The sequence below is a fragment of the Montipora capricornis genome, chromosome 14, assembly GCF_036669925.1.
Source record: "Montipora capricornis isolate CH-2021 chromosome 14, ASM3666992v2, whole genome shotgun sequence".
NCBI lineage: Eukaryota > Metazoa > Cnidaria > Anthozoa > Scleractinia > Acroporidae > Montipora > Montipora capricornis.
Genome location: NC_090896.1, coordinates 20087934 through 20106236, shown reverse-complemented (window position 1 = coordinate 20106236; position 18303 = coordinate 20087934). Strand labels below are relative to the sequence as shown.

The following is an 18303-nucleotide window of genomic DNA, read 5'->3' as shown; positions in this document are numbered from 1 at the left end:
TAACAATCCAATTAACTGATAACATAGAGAAACCACAAAGTGTTGGCACAGAAATGTAACGCCAACTGATCTGGCGGGTCCTCAGTTACTCAATGCAAACGGGGCTCTCCAGAACGCAACATAACACAACGCAAAAGAAATCTATCGCGATGGAGCAGTACAAACACACATCCACTTACGTTTTCGAAACGATGCACGAGGATAAGAGCTCGACCCGCTGGCATTTTCTTGTCTCACTCGTCTATCGATGGAAATCGATGCGGCTGAAATAAACACGTCGTCTCCCTCTCTGTACGGCCAAGAATGAGAGAAATGAAATCACAGTTTTTCAGTGCACCAAGTACGGACATTCACCTACAATTTCAGCAGTGGACTTCACAAATACAACTCACCTTCCTTAGTCCTTACACCGCCACCGCATCTCCTTCCCTGCCCTGCCTGAAACGTTACCAACAAACTTCCCATTAGCCAACTTTGCCACCGGGGTTTGGTGCGGGACTAAGCGCGAACGCAGGTCCCCACTACCAGAAATTATACGCTCGAGTTACCCACATTTGGGGTAATCGCAAGGGTCAACCCCAATCGAAGTGCAATGAAAGAGCCTCACCTTGAGAGGACTGCCTCCCTGATCACCAAGTGCCTCCCGCGTCAGGTAAGTTTTTTTTATGTTTAAGGCGAATGGCAGCCCCCCGGTAGGGTGAGTGCAATGGCTGCCAGACATTCAGACTCATCCATCAACAACAATGGTTCGCCTCAAACGGGGGTGCACCAGCACGTCAAACGTCACCGGGGAATCGAACCCCGCCCCTACAAACAAAAAAAAAAAACAAAACTAACGAAGAAAAGCATTCACGAGACGCCTCGTCCGACTTACACTCGAGAATGGCATTTCCACATCAAACAAACAAACAAGCAAACCAACAGGACGAAGGACTACAGGACAAAACAAAAACAACCGAACTGTGCAGCGGCGAATGGCAGACCTGACAAGGACGCCAGTCAGAAAGACTCATCCTAACAGGAGTAGGTACGCCGCGAGACAGCAACAGCTTGGGGCGACAATGGGACTAGAACTGGGACAGAGAAAAACGACCATTGCAAACAGAGCCGATAATGCCAGACGCACCCCACTGACGATGAAAATAACGTAGACGACGGGGGGACTTGAAACGCTTAAAAAGGAGAGGTAGATTGAACTTGACACGAGAGCGGACCTTTGCGATGACATCGAGAGCACCGGGCGGCACATTACGGAAACGAAAGTCATTCCGAGCGAGCCAGATAAAATACTTACAGACAACCTAGGATGTACACGAAAACACGAGGAACTCGACGGATCTCAGCCGGGTCAAAAACCAAACAGCACGTGACGGCAAACCAAAGAAGGGGACGAAGACGAAAAAACCAAACAATAGAGACTGTAACCATGAAAGAACACTATGAGCAAGAGGGCAGGAGAAAAACAAGTGAGAAGGACATTCAGAGGCAAGACGGCAAAAAGCAAGAAGGGTCGACCGAGTACCCAAAAACCGACAAGGCGATCGGCAGTGTACAACACGCCATGGCGACCTTTCAGTTGAGATCGATCACTGGGCGGTCAAGATTGAAGAAGAACAATTGGGACCAGGTCGAAGGCCAGTAGAGAGTATAGCCATACAAAGGAAAAAACTTGTCAACACAATGGGGAGTCGGACGATCCTCAGACAGCAAAAACAAATAAACAGAATTTGCAGAGATAGAGGAAACAGCAGCAAACATGATGAGGGGACAAAGACGCAATGACAAGGGAGGAACGACGCCGACGGGAAAAGGAACCACCAACCAAACGCCAAGCAGACAGAAGAGCAGAGTAAAACGGGGGGAGGGACTTGGAGGAAAAGGCCTCAGGACGGGACAGAACAACATCAAGAGCAGGGACACCAAAACGAGAATCACACCAAAAGGAAAAGAAATGGACCCAACTACGCGGAGAAAACAGTGAAACGCCGAACCCACTGGACAAGAAGCGCAGAAACCTTAAGACGAAGATCAATGACAGAAAAACCCACCAGCAGATGTAGGCTGAACAACAACAGCACGAGAAACCAGATCGCGTTTGCCCTTCCAAAAAAACCCAAAAACCAATTTACAAAGCTCGGAAGAAACCCAAGGGGGGACATGAATTAGGGAGGCAATGTACCAAAACCCTAGAAAGGGCCAAGGCGTTGATGACGAGAGCTCTCCCGCCGTAGGACAGGGAGCGTTGCCTCCAAGAAGCCAGCACATTCTCCACGGCATCAATCCTAGGACGCCAGTTCACTTCCTCCAAATTCCCAGGCCCAATAAAGACGCCCAGCACTTTGATCTTGGCCGAGGTCCCAGTCCAGGGTGACAGGGGGGTCAGTCCTGCCAGACCACGAACCGAGCCACAATCCCTTGGATTTGGATCCCTGATTAAGCTTAGCACCAGAACCCCTTTCAAAAAGAGCATAAACTTCAAAAATAGCAGCAATGGCAATATCAGACGTGACAATGAGAGAGGTGTCATCGGCGTACTGCGAGATCGGAGACAGGGCCCGCGGGGGCCCGGGGACAGAAAGACCAATGATACGTGGATTGGCACGAATGTTAACAGCAAGCACTTCAGAAACTAGAACATACAATAATGGAGACAAAGGACAGCCCTGACGCACGCCACGAGACAAAGGAAAAAACCGAGACAGATAACCATTAACAACTACAGAGCTTTGGACAGCAGAATAGAACAGAACAACCCAACGGACAAAAGATGGGCCAAAACCCATCCTCGACAAAGTAGCACACATAAATGACCAATCCACTCTATCAAAGGCCTTTTCCTGGTCTAAGGAGAGAACGGCAACGGGATGTCAGATTCCGTGGCAAAGGCAACCACATCACGCAAAAGAGCAACATTCTCGCCAATAAACCTGCCAGGAACACCGCAGGTCTGATCCTCACTAACAAACCAGATGGATAACTTTGAGAAGGCGCCCAGCAATAAACACGAGAAGCAAGCTTATAGTCGACGTTGAGAAGGGAGATGGGGCGCCAGTTACGAGCGTCCAACCGATCTCCCTTCTTAAAGATTAAGGATATGAGACCCCGCCGTTGAGACAAAGACATAGAACCAGACAGATAACACGAATTCAAGACCTCCACTAAATCAGACCCAAGGACGTCCCAGAATTTCAAGTTAAAACTCCATGGGAGAGGCCATCGGACCCCGGGGCTTTACGACGAGCCATGCCAACAAGGGCACGATGACACTCCTCAAGAGTCAGAAAGCCCTCACAAAGATCAGCTTGGGCAGATGAAAGGACGAGGGACACATTACTGAGAAGAATATCTTGAGCGGCGGAATCCGTAGGACAGGCAGTAAAAAAAGAGAGGAGTAGAAAGTGGCGAACGAAGAACACAGATCAGAAGGTGTTGAAACAATGGACCCATCAGGGTTCCGAAGCGCAGAAACCCACCGGTCAGCAGACCGTTTCTTCTCTAAACGAAAAAAGTACGCCGATGAGACTTCGCCCTCCTCAACCCATCGGACACACGTGACCGTACTTGGGCACCTTGAGCAGCCCTGATGTCATAGGCGGAAAGCTGTTCAAGGGTGGATCGATAAACACCTAAAACAGACAGGCAACCAGCATCAAGCCGTGCCTTGAGGTGTGCCGCCAACTAGCCAACAAATCGCGTGACCAAGATTCTTTCTGCGACCGGCGCACACAGTAAGATACCGTAATGCCCTTCGATCTTTGCTTTACCGGAATCCCACCACTTGGAAAGAGAGGAAAAACAGAGCTTACAGTCCTTCCAATCGGCCCAAAAGTCAGAAATAAGGCGACAGACCAGTACTCCTCCTCCTCCAGGACTGAGGTATTAAGCTTCCAAAGCCCCGGACCAGGAGGAATAACGTCAGGAACAGTAAGAGAGCAGGACACAGCACAATGGTCTGAAAACGGACACGGAAGAATTTCACAAACAGAGACAGAGACGCAACCCAGACATAAGGGCACCCAATTAGATCTATACGGGAGGAGATAGAGCCATCCGCCTTAGTCCAGGTAAAGGCGGAGGAAGACGGATGGAGGTATCTCCAAATATCAATACAACAGACATCGTCAAAAAGACGACCAAGGGCAACAACACTCTCACGCGAGGTATCACCGACCACGGAGCCCACACGGTCAGCAGCGCGATCAAAGACGGTATTAAAATCGCCGGCGAGGAGGGTGGGAACTGAAGGGTCTAATCGGGAAGAGACCCCGTCCAGGAAGGCATCACGATCAGGGTTACGATTGGGAGCATAAATGCAAGCAACCCTGAACACAGCGCCACGCAAAGAAAACTCACATAACAAAAACCGACCACAACTATCAGAGGAAGAGATTTAACAAGGGACAACACTGGACGAAAACAAAAACATACAACCACAAGGACTTATTAGAGCCGGAGACACCACAACGGAAAGACCAGATGACTGGAAACCAGGACTGACACTCACTGAGGGAGATGCAGTGGGCCTCTTGGAGGCACACTACATCAGGAAACAACAGGCAAGGAATGAAGCCACTGTACAAACCCAGCTCGCTTAGACTGGTCTCGCAGACCGTTGACGTTAATTGAGACAACTGACAGAGCCATAATGGAGTACAGTAAAAGAGTAACTATGTACGTGCTTTGCGTTGGGGGAGGGAAAACGACACATCAGGCAAACCTTCGTGCTTCGCAGACTTGACAGTATCAGCTGAAGCACGAGTCTTCGATTTAGTAGAAGAGGGCGCAGCTCCGCTCTTCTTAGCCACCTTTGTAAGAGCCTTCCGGGAAGGAGTAACAGAAGAGCTATCAGAGGAGGTTCTCAACGGAATCACAACCGCGTTTACGAGGAGTGGATACCTCAACCATTTCCACCTCCAAAGGTTCAACAGATTGGGAGGATGGAGGAAACACCCGAAGAAACAAGACTGTCGGTACCACCACTAGCAAACAGTACCCCTTACGACGCACACCTGTATTCTCAGCCACTTTACATAAAGTGCCACCACTTGGTGGTTTTTAACATTTTGTAATTTTTTAACAGAATCTCAGTACTTTTGGCAGATGCCCGTAAATGCTCACGGCGGACAAGGTGCTCCCAGTCTCATGGCCACGAGATATGGTGGTCCGATTACAATCCGTGCCAAGGAAGGAATGCCCAAAGCCAACCTGAAAGCGAGGCGCACACAACGATCGCTCTTGTACAGTGGGCAGCAGCACCAGCATTGCATGGCACTTGCGTTGACGGCAAGAGGACAAATGCACATTGTGCTTGCTCTGACCTCGTTTTCATTTTCCCTTATAACAAAGTTAATTTTCACGGCAAATTACTTGTCTACGACCATACCACAGGGAAAACACCGGTTCTCGTCCGATCACCGAAGTTAAGCCCTGTCGGGCGGGGTTAGTACTTGGATGGGAGACCGCCTGGGAATACCCCGTGTTGTAGGCTTCCCTTTTTCCTTCTGTACACTTGATTATCTCAAAAAATCTCAGTTTCTTTCAATGAAAGAACATTCCAAACCAGGTTTTTTGAACACAACATGCCAACGATATGTCAAAGATGAGACATACGACAAAAACAAAATAGTTCACACGAGAAAGTGGAACTTGTATTCCCAAGGGAGCGCGTGCGCGCGAGATCTTATCAATCCAACGTTTATGACATGAAACGTATCTTTTCGTGTGAGCAAAGAACAGGATACGACAAGTAAAAAATGCATGCACTGTTATGCATTAGATGGAAGTTAACCTAGCCCGGATGATATGTATACAACGAAGGCTACAACACTACAACATTGATCTTGCGAAAACGTGACTTACGTGACGTAGCGCACTTCAAAGTCTTACTGTTCCCTGCTCAACACGGACAGTACGTATTCAAAGGGCCGATAAGACACTATCCTGACCATGAAAGATTTACTTTTTATGATAACAATCCAATTAACTGATAACATAGAGAAACCACAAAGTGTTGGCCACAGAAATGTAACGCCAACTGATCTGGCGGGTCCTCAGTTACTCAATGCAAAACGGGCTCTCCAGAACGCAACATAACACAACGCAAAAGAAATCTATCGCGATGGAGCAGTACAAACACACATCCACTTACGTTTTCGAAACGATGCACGAGGATAAGAGCTCGACCCGCTGGCATTTTCTTGTCTCACTCGTCTATCGATGGAAATCGATGCGGCTGAAATAAACACGTCGTCTCCCTCTCTGTACGGCCAAGAATGAGAGAAATGAAATCACAGTTTTTCAGTGCACCAAGTACGGAACATTCACCTACAATTTCAGCAGTGGACTTCACAAATACAACTCACCTTCCTTAGTCCTTACACCGCCACCGCATCTCCTTCCCTGCCCTGCCTGAAACGTTACCAACAAACCTTCCCATTAGCCAACTTTGCCACCGGGGTTTGGTGCGGGGACTAGCGCGAACGCAGGTCCCCACTACCAGAAATTATACGCTCGAGTTACCCACATTTGGGGTAATCGCAAGGGTCAACCCAATCGAAGTGCAATGAAAGAGCCTCACCTTGAGAGGACTGCCTCCCTGATCACAGTGCCTCCCGCGTCAGGTAAGTATGCCTTTTCAGCCTCTCCGGGACCGCAAAACGCAACTTGTCTGCGCATACCATGTGGTAATGGAGGTCACGTGCTCCTCGTCCTGTCGTGTCGTGCTGTCCACTCGCTGCTATGCTACCTAGAAAAGAGAAGAGAATGTGAAGGTTGGTTGCTTGGTCACTTTTTCTGCTTTCACTTGATTATTTCTTCCCCAGAGGGAAGTGGGCCACGCTCGGAGGTAGTGCTATACCGAGGCAACCCGTGGCCGGGACGAGGCAAGCCTCTTTTCCACGGCCCAGTTCCAAAAATCAGTTTAATATATGAGCTGCTCGATGAGCAGCGGTATCAGATATTAAGCTGATAAGAACAGATTACTACACTTGATCTTAGCCAAAAGGCCGAGAAGCGATGCCCGTAAATGGCTCACGGCGGACAAGGTGCTCCCAGTCTCATGGCCACGAGATATGGTGGTCCGTTACAATCCGTGCCAAGGAAGGAATGCCCAAAGCCAACCTGAAAGCGAGGCGCACACAACGATCGCTCTTGTACAGTGGGCAGCAGCACCAGCATTGCATGGCACTTGCGTGACGGCAAGAGGACAAATGCACATTGTGCTTGCTCTGACCTCGTTTTCATTTTCCCTTATAACAAAGTTTAATTTTCACGGCAAATTACTTGTCTACGACCATACCACAGGGAAAACACCGGTTCTCGTCCGATCACCGAAGTTAAGCCCTGTCGGGCGGGGTTTAGTACTTGGATGGGAGACCGCCTGGGAATACCCCGTGTTGTAGGCTTCCCTTTTTCTTCTGTACACTTGATTATCTCAAAAAATCTCAGTTTCTTTCAATGAAAGAAAGACACATTCCAAACCAGGTTTTTTGAACACAACATGCCAACGATATGTCAAAGATGAGACATACGACAAAAACAAAATAGTTCACACGAGAAAGTGGAACTTGTATTCCCAAGGGAGCGCGTGCGCGCGAGATCTTATCAATCCAACGTTTATGACATGAAACGTATCTTTTCGTGTGAGCAAAGAACAGGATACGACAAGTAAAAAATGCATGCACTGTTATGCATTAGATGGAAGTTAACCTAGCCCGGATGATATGTATACAACGAAGGCTACAACACTACAACATTGATCTTGCGAAAACGTGACTTACGTGACGTAGCGCACTTCAAAGTCTTACTGTTCCCTGCTCAACACGGACAGTACGTATTCAAAGGGCCGATAAAGACACTATCCTGAACCATGAAAGATTTACTTTTTATGATAACAATCCAATTAACTGATAACATAGAGAAACCACAAAGTGTTGGCACAGAAATGTAACGCCAACTGATCTGGCGGGTCCTCAGTTACTCAATGCAAACGGGGCTCTCCAGAACGCAACATAACACAACGCAAAAGAAATCTATCGCGATGGAGCAGTACAAACACACATCCACTTACGTTTTCGAAACGATGCACGAGGATAAGAGCTCGACCCGCTGGCATTTTCTTGTCTCACTCGTCTATCGATGGAAATCGATGCGGCTGAAATAAACACGTCGTCTCCCTCTCTGTACGGCCAAGAATGAGAGAAATGAAATCACAGTTTTTCAGTGCACCAAGTACGGACATTCACCTACAATTTCAGCAGTGGACTTCACAAATACAACTCACCTTCCTTAGTCCTTACACCGCCACCGCATCTCCTTCCCTGCCCTGCCTGAAACGTTACCAACAAACTTCCCATTAGCCAACTTTGCCACCGGGGTTTGGTGCGGGACTAAGCGCGAACGCAGGTCCCCACTACCAGAAATTATACGCTCGAGTTACCCACATTTGGGGTAATCGCAAGGGTCAACCCCAATCGAAGTGCAATGAAAGAGCCTCACCTTGAGAGGACTGCCTCCCTGATCACCAAGTGCCTCCCGCGTCAGGTAAGTTTTTTTTATGTTTAAGGCGAATGGCAGCCCCCCGGTAGGGTGAGTGCAATGGCTGCCAGACATTCAGACTCATCCATCAACAACAATGGTTCGCCTCAAACGGGGGTGCACCAGCACGTCAAACGTCACCGGGGAATCGAACCCCGCCCCTACAAACAAAAAAAAAAAACAAAACTAACGAAGAAAAGCATTCACGAGACGCCTCGTCCGACTTACACTCGAGAATGGCATTTCCACATCAAACAAACAAACAAGCAAACCAACAGGACGAAGGACTACAGGACAAAACAAAAACAACCGAACTGTGCAGCGGCGAATGGCAGACCTGACAAGGACGCCAGTCAGAAAGACTCATCCTAACAGGAGTAGGTACGCCGCGAGACAGCAACAGCTTGGGGCGACAATGGGACTAGAACTGGGACAGAGAAAAACGACCATTGCAAACAGAGCCGATAATGCCAGACGCACCCCACTGACGATGAAAATAACGTAGACGACGGGGGGACTTGAAACGCTTAAAAAGGAGAGGTAGATTGAACTTGACACGAGAGCGGACCTTTGCGATGACATCGAGAGCACCGGGCGGCACATTACGGAAACGAAAGTCATTCCGAGCGAGCCAGATAAAATACTTACAGACAACCTAGGATGTACACGAAAACACGAGGAACTCGACGGATCTCAGCCGGGTCAAAAACCAAACAGCACGTGACGGCAAACCAAAGAAGGGGACGAAGACGAAAAAACCAAACAATAGAGACTGTAACCATGAAAGAACACTATGAGCAAGAGGGCAGGAGAAAAACAAGTGAGAAGGACATTCAGAGGCAAGACGGCAAAAAGCAAGAAGGGTCGACCGAGTACCCAAAAACCGACAAGGCGATCGGCAGTGTACAACACGCCATGGCGACCTTTCAGTTGAGATCGATCACTGGGCGGTCAAGATTGAAGAAGAACAATTGGGACCAGGTCGAAGGCCAGTAGAGAGTATAGCCATACAAAGGAAAAAACTTGTCAACACAATGGGGAGTCGGACGATCCTCAGACAGCAAAAACAAATAAACAGAATTTGCAGAGATAGAGGAAACAGCAGCAAACATGATGAGGGGACAAAGACGCAATGACAAGGGAGGAACGACGCCGACGGGAAAAGGAACCACCAACCAAACGCCAAGCAGACAGAAGAGCAGAGTAAAACGGGGGGAGGGACTTGGAGGAAAAGGCCTCAGGACGGGACAGAACAACATCAAGAGCAGGGACACCAAAACGAGAATCACACCAAAAGGAAAAGAAATGGACCCAACTACGCGGAGAAAACAGTGAAACGCCGAACCCACTGGACAAGAAGCGCAGAAACCTTAAGACGAAGATCAATGACAGAAAAACCCACCAGCAGATGTAGGCTGAACAACAACAGCACGAGAAACCAGATCGCGTTTGCCCTTCCAAAAAAACCCAAAAACCAATTTACAAAGCTCGGAAGAAACCCAAGGGGGGACATGAATTAGGGAGGCAATGTACCAAAACCCTAGAAAGGGCCAAGGCGTTGATGACGAGAGCTCTCCCGCCGTAGGACAGGGAGCGTTGCCTCCAAGAAGCCAGCACATTCTCCACGGCATCAATCCTAGGACGCCAGTTCACTTCCTCCAAATTCCCAGGCCCAATAAAGACGCCCAGCACTTTGATCTTGGCCGAGGTCCCAGTCCAGGGTGACAGGGGGGTCAGTCCTGCCAGACCACGAACCGAGCCACAATCCCTTGGATTTGGATCCCTGATTAAGCTTAGCACCAGAACCCCTTTCAAAAAGAGCATAAACTTCAAAAATAGCAGCAATGGCAATATCAGACGTGACAATGAGAGAGGTGTCATCGGCGTACTGCGAGATCGGAGACAGGGCCCGCGGGGGCCCGGGGACAGAAAGACCAATGATACGTGGATTGGCACGAATGTTAACAGCAAGCACTTCAGAAACTAGAACATACAATAATGGAGACAAAGGACAGCCCTGACGCACGCCACGAGACAAAGGAAAAAACCGAGACAGATAACCATTAACAACTACAGAGCTTTGGACAGCAGAATAGAACAGAACAACCCAACGGACAAAAGATGGGCCAAAACCCATCCTCGACAAAGTAGCACACATAAATGACCAATCCACTCTATCAAAGGCCTTTTCCTGGTCTAAGGAGAGAACGGCAACGGGATGTCAGATTCCGTGGCAAAGGCAACCACATCACGCAAAAGAGCAACATTCTCGCCAATAAACCTGCCAGGAACACCGCAGGTCTGATCCTCACTAACAAACCAGATGGATAACTTTGAGAAGGCGCCCAGCAATAAACACGAGAAGCAAGCTTATAGTCGACGTTGAGAAGGGAGATGGGGCGCCAGTTACGAGCGTCCAACCGATCTCCCTTCTTAAAGATTAAGGATATGAGACCCCGCCGTTGAGACAAAGACATAGAACCAGACAGATAACACGAATTCAAGACCTCCACTAAATCAGACCCAAGGACGTCCCAGAATTTCAAGTTAAAACTCCATGGGAGAGGCCATCGGACCCCGGGGCTTTACGACGAGCCATGCCAACAAGGGCACGATGACACTCCTCAAGAGTCAGAAAGCCCTCACAAAGATCAGCTTGGGCAGATGAAAGGACGAGGGACACATTACTGAGAAGAATATCTTGAGCGGCGGAATCCGTAGGACAGGCAGTAAAAAAAGAGAGGAGTAGAAAGTGGCGAACGAAGAACACAGATCAGAAGGTGTTGAAACAATGGACCCATCAGGGTTCCGAAGCGCAGAAACCCACCGGTCAGCAGACCGTTTCTTCTCTAAACGAAAAAAGTACGCCGATGAGACTTCGCCCTCCTCAACCCATCGGACACACGTGACCGTACTTGGGCACCTTGAGCAGCCCTGATGTCATAGGCGGAAAGCTGTTCAAGGGTGGATCGATAAACACCTAAAACAGACAGGCAACCAGCATCAAGCCGTGCCTTGAGGTGTGCCGCCAACTAGCCAACAAATCGCGTGACCAAGATTCTTTCTGCGACCGGCGCACACAGTAAGATACCGTAATGCCCTTCGATCTTTGCTTTACCGGAATCCCACCACTTGGAAAGAGAGGAAAAACAGAGCTTACAGTCCTTCCAATCGGCCCAAAAGTCAGAAATAAGGCGACAGACCAGTACTCCTCCTCCTCCAGGACTGAGGTATTAAGCTTCCAAAGCCCCGGACCAGGAGGAATAACGTCAGGAACAGTAAGAGAGCAGGACACAGCACAATGGTCTGAAAACGGACACGGAAGAATTTCACAAACAGAGACAGAGACGCAACCCAGACATAAGGGCACCCAATTAGATCTATACGGGAGGAGATAGAGCCATCCGCCTTAGTCCAGGTAAAGGCGGAGGAAGACGGATGGAGGTATCTCCAAATATCAATACAACAGACATCGTCAAAAAGACGACCAAGGGCAACAACACTCTCACGCGAGGTATCACCGACCACGGAGCCCACACGGTCAGCAGCGCGATCAAAGACGGTATTAAAATCGCCGGCGAGGAGGGTGGGAACTGAAGGGTCTAATCGGGAAGAGACCCCGTCCAGGAAGGCATCACGATCAGGGTTACGATTGGGAGCATAAATGCAAGCAACCCTGAACACAGCGCCACGCAAAGAAAACTCACATAACAAAAACCGACCACAACTATCAGAGGAAGAGATTTAACAAGGGACAACACTGGACGAAAACAAAAACATACAACCACAAGGACTTATTAGAGCCGGAGACACCACAACGGAAAGACCAGATGACTGGAAACCAGGACTGACACTCACTGAGGGAGATGCAGTGGGCCTCTTGGAGGCACACTACATCAGGAAACAACAGGCAAGGAATGAAGCCACTGTACAAACCCAGCTCGCTTAGACTGGTCTCGCAGACCGTTGACGTTAATTGAGACAACTGACAGAGCCATAATGGAGTACAGTAAAAGAGTAACTATGTACGTGCTTTGCGTTGGGGGAGGGAAAACGACACATCAGGCAAACCTTCGTGCTTCGCAGACTTGACAGTATCAGCTGAAGCACGAGTCTTCGATTTAGTAGAAGAGGGCGCAGCTCCGCTCTTCTTAGCCACCTTTGTAAGAGCCTTCCGGGAAGGAGTAACAGAAGAGCTATCAGAGGAGGTTCTCAACGGAATCACAACCGCGTTTACGAGGAGTGGATACCTCAACCATTTCCACCTCCAAAGGTTCAACAGATTGGGAGGATGGAGGAAACACCCGAAGAAACAAGACTGTCGGTACCACCACTAGCAAACAGTACCCCTTACGACGCACACCTGTATTCTCAGCCACTTTACATAAAGTGCCACCACTTGGTGGTTTTTAACATTTTGTAATTTTTTAACAGAATCTCAGTACTTTTGGCAGATGCCCGTAAATGCTCACGGCGGACAAGGTGCTCCCAGTCTCATGGCCACGAGATATGGTGGTCCGATTACAATCCGTGCCAAGGAAGGAATGCCCAAAGCCAACCTGAAAGCGAGGCGCACACAACGATCGCTCTTGTACAGTGGGCAGCAGCACCAGCATTGCATGGCACTTGCGTTGACGGCAAGAGGACAAATGCACATTGTGCTTGCTCTGACCTCGTTTTCATTTTCCCTTATAACAAAGTTAATTTTCACGGCAAATTACTTGTCTACGACCATACCACAGGGAAAACACCGGTTCTCGTCCGATCACCGAAGTTAAGCCCTGTCGGGCGGGGTTAGTACTTGGATGGGAGACCGCCTGGGAATACCCCGTGTTGTAGGCTTCCCTTTTTCCTTCTGTACACTTGATTATCTCAAAAAATCTCAGTTTCTTTCAATGAAAGAACATTCCAAACCAGGTTTTTTGAACACAACATGCCAACGATATGTCAAAGATGAGACATACGACAAAAACAAATTAATTCACACGAGAAAGTGGAACTTGTATTCCCAAGGGAGCGCGTGCGCGCGAGACCTTATCAATCCAACGTTTATGACATGAAACGTATCTTTTCGTGTGAGCAAAGAACAGGATACGACAAGTAAAAAATGCATGCACTGTTATGCATTAGATGGAAGTTAACCTAGCCCGGATGATATGTATACAACGAAGGCTACAACACTACAACATTGATCTTGCGAAAACGTGACTTACGTGACGTAGCGCACTTCAAAGTCTTACTGTTCCCTGCTCAACACGGACAGTACGTATTCAAAGGGCCGATAAGACACTATCCTGACCATGAAAGATTTACTTTTTATGATAACAATCCAATTAACTGATAACATAGAGAAACCACAAAGTGTTGGCCACAGAAATGTAACGCCAACTGATCTGGCGGGTCCTCAGTTACTCAATGCAAAACGGGCTCTCCAGAACGCAACATAACACAACGCAAAAGAAATCTATCGCGATGGAGCAGTACAAACACACATCCACTTACGTTTTCGAAACGATGCACGAGGATAAGAGCTCGACCCGCTGGCATTTTCTTGTCTCACTCGTCTATCGATGGAAATCGATGCGGCTGAAATAAACACGTCGTCTCCCTCTCTGTACGGCCAAGAATGAGAGAAATGAAATCACAGTTTTTCAGTGCACCAAGTACGGAACATTCACCTACAATTTCAGCAGTGGACTTCACAAATACAACTCACCTTCCTTAGTCCTTACACCGCCACCGCATCTCCTTCCCTGCCCTGCCTGAAACGTTACCAACAAACCTTCCCATTAGCCAACTTTGCCACCGGGGTTTGGTGCGGGGACTAGCGCGAACGCAGGTCCCCACTACCAGAAATTATACGCTCGAGTTACCCACATTTGGGGTAATCGCAAGGGTCAACCCAATCGAAGTGCAATGAAAGAGCCTCACCTTGAGAGGACTGCCTCCCTGATCACAGTGCCTCCCGCGTCAGGTAAGTATGCCTTTTCAGCCTCTCCGGGACCGCAAAACGCAACTTGTCTGCGCATACCATGTGGTAATGGAGGTCACGTGCTCCTCGTCCTGTCGTGTCGTGCTGTCCACTCGCTGCTATGCTACCTAGAAAAGAGAAGAGAATGTGAAGGTTGGTTGCTTGGTCACTTTTTCTGCTTTCACTTGATTATTTCTTCCCCAGAGGGAAGTGGGCCACGCTCGGAGGTAGTGCTATACCGAGGCAACCCGTGGCCGGGACGAGGCAAGCCTCTTTTCCACGGCCCAGTTCCAAAAATCAGTTTAATATATGAGCTGCTCGATGAGCAGCGGTATCAGATATTAAGCTGATAAGAACAGATTACTACACTTGATCTTAGCCAAAAGGCCGAGAAGCGATGCCCGTAAATGGCTCACGGCGGACAAGGTGCTCCCAGTCTCATGGCCACGAGATATGGTGGTCCGTTACAATCCGTGCCAAGGAAGGAATGCCCAAAGCCAACCTGAAAGCGAGGCGCACACAACGATCGCTCTTGTACAGTGGGCAGCAGCACCAGCATTGCATGGCACTTGCGTGACGGCAAGAGGACAAATGCACATTGTGCTTGCTCTGACCTCGTTTTCATTTTCCCTTATAACAAAGTTTAATTTTCACGGCAAATTACTTGTCTACGACCATACCACAGGGAAAACACCGGTTCTCGTCCGATCACCGAAGTTAAGCCCTGTCGGGCGGGGTTTAGTACTTGGATGGGAGACCGCCTGGGAATACCCCGTGTTGTAGGCTTCCCTTTTTCTTCTGTACACTTGATTATCTCAAAAAATCTCAGTTTCTTTCAATGAAAGAAAGACACATTCCAAACCAGGTTTTTTGAACACAACATGCCAACGATATGTCAAAGATGAGACATACGACAAAAACAAAATAGTTCACACGAGAAAGTGGAACTTGTATTCCCAAGGGAGCGCGTGCGCGCGAGATCTTATCAATCCAACGTTTATGACATGAAACGTATCTTTTCGTGTGAGCAAAGAACAGGATACGACAAGTAAAAAATGCATGCACTGTTATGCATTAGATGGAAGTTAACCTAGCCCGGATGATATGTATACAACGAAGGCTACAACACTACAACATTGATCTTGCGAAAACGTGACTTACGTGACGTAGCGCACTTCAAAGTCTTACTGTTCCCTGCTCAACACGGACAGTACGTATTCAAAGGGCCGATAAAGACACTATCCTGAACCATGAAAGATTTACTTTTTATGATAACAATCCAATTAACTGATAACATAGAGAAACCACAAAGTGTTGGCACAGAAATGTAACGCCAACTGATCTGGCGGGTCCTCAGTTACTCAATGCAAACGGGGCTCTCCAGAACGCAACATAACACAACGCAAAAGAAATCTATCGCGATGGAGCAGTACAAACACACATCCACTTACGTTTTCGAAACGATGCACGAGGATAAGAGCTCGACCCGCTGGCATTTTCTTGTCTCACTCGTCTATCGATGGAAATCGATGCGGCTGAAATAAACACGTCGTCTCCCTCTCTGTACGGCCAAGAATGAGAGAAATGAAATCACAGTTTTTCAGTGCACCAAGTACGGACATTCACCTACAATTTCAGCAGTGGACTTCACAAATACAACTCACCTTCCTTAGTCCTTACACCGCCACCGCATCTCCTTCCCTGCCCTGCCTGAAACGTTACCAACAAACTTCCCATTAGCCAACTTTGCCACCGGGGTTTGGTGCGGGACTAAGCGCGAACGCAGGTCCCCACTACCAGAAATTATACGCTCGAGTTACCCACATTTGGGGTAATCGCAAGGGTCAACCCCAATCGAAGTGCAATGAAAGAGCCTCACCTTGAGAGGACTGCCTCCCTGATCACCAAGTGCCTCCCGCGTCAGGTAAGTTTTTTTTATGTTTAAGGCGAATGGCAGCCCCCCGGTAGGGTGAGTGCAATGGCTGCCAGACATTCAGACTCATCCATCAACAACAATGGTTCGCCTCAAACGGGGGTGCACCAGCACGTCAAACGTCACCGGGGAATCGAACCCCGCCCCTACAAACAAAAAAAAAAAACAAAACTAACGAAGAAAAGCATTCACGAGACGCCTCGTCCGACTTACACTCGAGAATGGCATTTCCACATCAAACAAACAAACAAGCAAACCAACAGGACGAAGGACTACAGGACAAAACAAAAACAACCGAACTGTGCAGCGGCGAATGGCAGACCTGACAAGGACGCCAGTCAGAAAGACTCATCCTAACAGGAGTAGGTACGCCGCGAGACAGCAACAGCTTGGGGCGACAATGGGACTAGAACTGGGACAGAGAAAAACGACCATTGCAAACAGAGCCGATAATGCCAGACGCACCCCACTGACGATGAAAATAACGTAGACGACGGGGGGACTTGAAACGCTTAAAAAGGAGAGGTAGATTGAACTTGACACGAGAGCGGACCTTTGCGATGACATCGAGAGCACCGGGCGGCACATTACGGAAACGAAAGTCATTCCGAGCGAGCCAGATAAAATACTTACAGACAACCTAGGATGTACACGAAAACACGAGGAACTCGACGGATCTCAGCCGGGTCAAAAACCAAACAGCACGTGACGGCAAACCAAAGAAGGGGACGAAGACGAAAAAACCAAACAATAGAGACTGTAACCATGAAAGAACACTATGAGCAAGAGGGCAGGAGAAAAACAAGTGAGAAGGACATTCAGAGGCAAGACGGCAAAAAGCAAGAAGGGTCGACCGAGTACCCAAAAACCGACAAGGCGATCGGCAGTGTACAACACGCCATGGCGACCTTTCAGTTGAGATCGATCACTGGGCGGTCAAGATTGAAGAAGAACAATTGGGACCAGGTCGAAGGCCAGTAGAGAGTATAGCCATACAAAGGAAAAAACTTGTCAACACAATGGGGAGTCGGACGATCCTCAGACAGCAAAAACAAATAAACAGAATTTGCAGAGATAGAGGAAACAGCAGCAAACATGATGAGGGGACAAAGACGCAATGACAAGGGAGGAACGACGCCGACGGGAAAAGGAACCACCAACCAAACGCCAAGCAGACAGAAGAGCAGAGTAAAACGGGGGGAGGGACTTGGAGGAAAAGGCCTCAGGACGGGACAGAACAACATCAAGAGCAGGGACACCAAAACGAGAATCACACCAAAAGGAAAAGAAATGGACCCAACTACGCGGAGAAAACAGTGAAACGCCGAACCCACTGGACAAGAAGCGCAGAAACCTTAAGACGAAGATCAATGACAGAAAAACCCACCAGCAGATGTAGGCTGAACAACAACAGCACGAGAAACCAGATCGCGTTTGCCCTTCCAAAAAAACCCAAAAACCAATTTACAAAGCTCGGAAGAAACCCAAGGGGGGACATGAATTAGGGAGGCAATGTACCAAAACCCTAGAAAGGGCCAAGGCGTTGATGACGAGAGCTCTCCCGCCGTAGGACAGGGAGCGTTGCCTCCAAGAAGCCAGCACATTCTCCACGGCATCAATCCTAGGACGCCAGTTCACTTCCTCCAAATTCCCAGGCCCAATAAAGACGCCCAGCACTTTGATCTTGGCCGAGGTCCCAGTCCAGGGTGACAGGGGGGTCAGTCCTGCCAGACCACGAACCGAGCCACAATCCCTTGGATTTGGATCCCTGATTAAGCTTAGCACCAGAACCCCTTTCAAAAAGAGCATAAACTTCAAAAATAGCAGCAATGGCAATATCAGACGTGACAATGAGAGAGGTGTC

The 18303-nt window shown here is 48.6% G+C and overlaps 11 non-coding genes across 11 annotated transcripts; 4 read left to right on the top strand and 7 right to left on the bottom strand.

Annotated features, from left to right (window-relative positions):
- Positions 1–492: 492 nt before the first annotated feature.
- On the bottom strand, positions 493–660 carry LOC138033950 (U1 spliceosomal RNA). Its single transcript, XR_011128732.1, has one exon. It is a non-coding gene; the product is annotated as a U1 spliceosomal RNA (small nuclear RNA).
- A 4709-nt stretch (positions 661–5369) lies between these two features.
- Positions 5370–5488, top strand: LOC138033949 (5S ribosomal RNA). Its single transcript, XR_011128731.1, has one exon. It is a non-coding gene; the product is annotated as a 5S ribosomal RNA (ribosomal RNA).
- A 976-nt stretch (positions 5489–6464) lies between these two features.
- Positions 6465–6628, bottom strand: LOC138033917 (U1 spliceosomal RNA). Its single transcript, XR_011128701.1, has one exon. It is a non-coding gene; the product is annotated as a U1 spliceosomal RNA (small nuclear RNA).
- A 194-nt stretch (positions 6629–6822) lies between these two features.
- Positions 6823–7016, bottom strand: LOC138033981 (U2 spliceosomal RNA). The gene has a single exon (XR_011128761.1). It is a non-coding gene; the product is annotated as a U2 spliceosomal RNA (small nuclear RNA).
- Positions 7017–7283: 267 nt separating this feature from the next.
- On the top strand, positions 7284–7403 carry LOC138034026 (5S ribosomal RNA). Its single transcript, XR_011128801.1, has one exon. It is a non-coding gene; the product is annotated as a 5S ribosomal RNA (ribosomal RNA).
- A 978-nt stretch (positions 7404–8381) lies between these two features.
- On the bottom strand, positions 8382–8549 carry LOC138033947 (U1 spliceosomal RNA). Its single transcript, XR_011128730.1, has one exon. It is a non-coding gene; the product is annotated as a U1 spliceosomal RNA (small nuclear RNA).
- A 4709-nt stretch (positions 8550–13258) lies between these two features.
- On the top strand, positions 13259–13377 carry LOC138033937 (5S ribosomal RNA). Its single transcript, XR_011128720.1, has one exon. It is a non-coding gene; the product is annotated as a 5S ribosomal RNA (ribosomal RNA).
- Positions 13378–14353: 976 nt separating this feature from the next.
- LOC138033915 (U1 spliceosomal RNA) lies at positions 14354–14517 on the bottom strand. Its single transcript, XR_011128700.1, has one exon. It is a non-coding gene; the product is annotated as a U1 spliceosomal RNA (small nuclear RNA).
- Positions 14518–14711: 194 nt separating this feature from the next.
- Positions 14712–14905, bottom strand: LOC138033979 (U2 spliceosomal RNA). Its single transcript, XR_011128760.1, has one exon. It is a non-coding gene; the product is annotated as a U2 spliceosomal RNA (small nuclear RNA).
- A 267-nt stretch (positions 14906–15172) lies between these two features.
- LOC138034025 (5S ribosomal RNA) lies at positions 15173–15292 on the top strand. Its single transcript, XR_011128800.1, has one exon. It is a non-coding gene; the product is annotated as a 5S ribosomal RNA (ribosomal RNA).
- A 978-nt stretch (positions 15293–16270) lies between these two features.
- On the bottom strand, positions 16271–16438 carry LOC138033946 (U1 spliceosomal RNA). Its single transcript, XR_011128729.1, has one exon. It is a non-coding gene; the product is annotated as a U1 spliceosomal RNA (small nuclear RNA).
- Positions 16439–18303: the final 1865 nt, after the last annotated feature.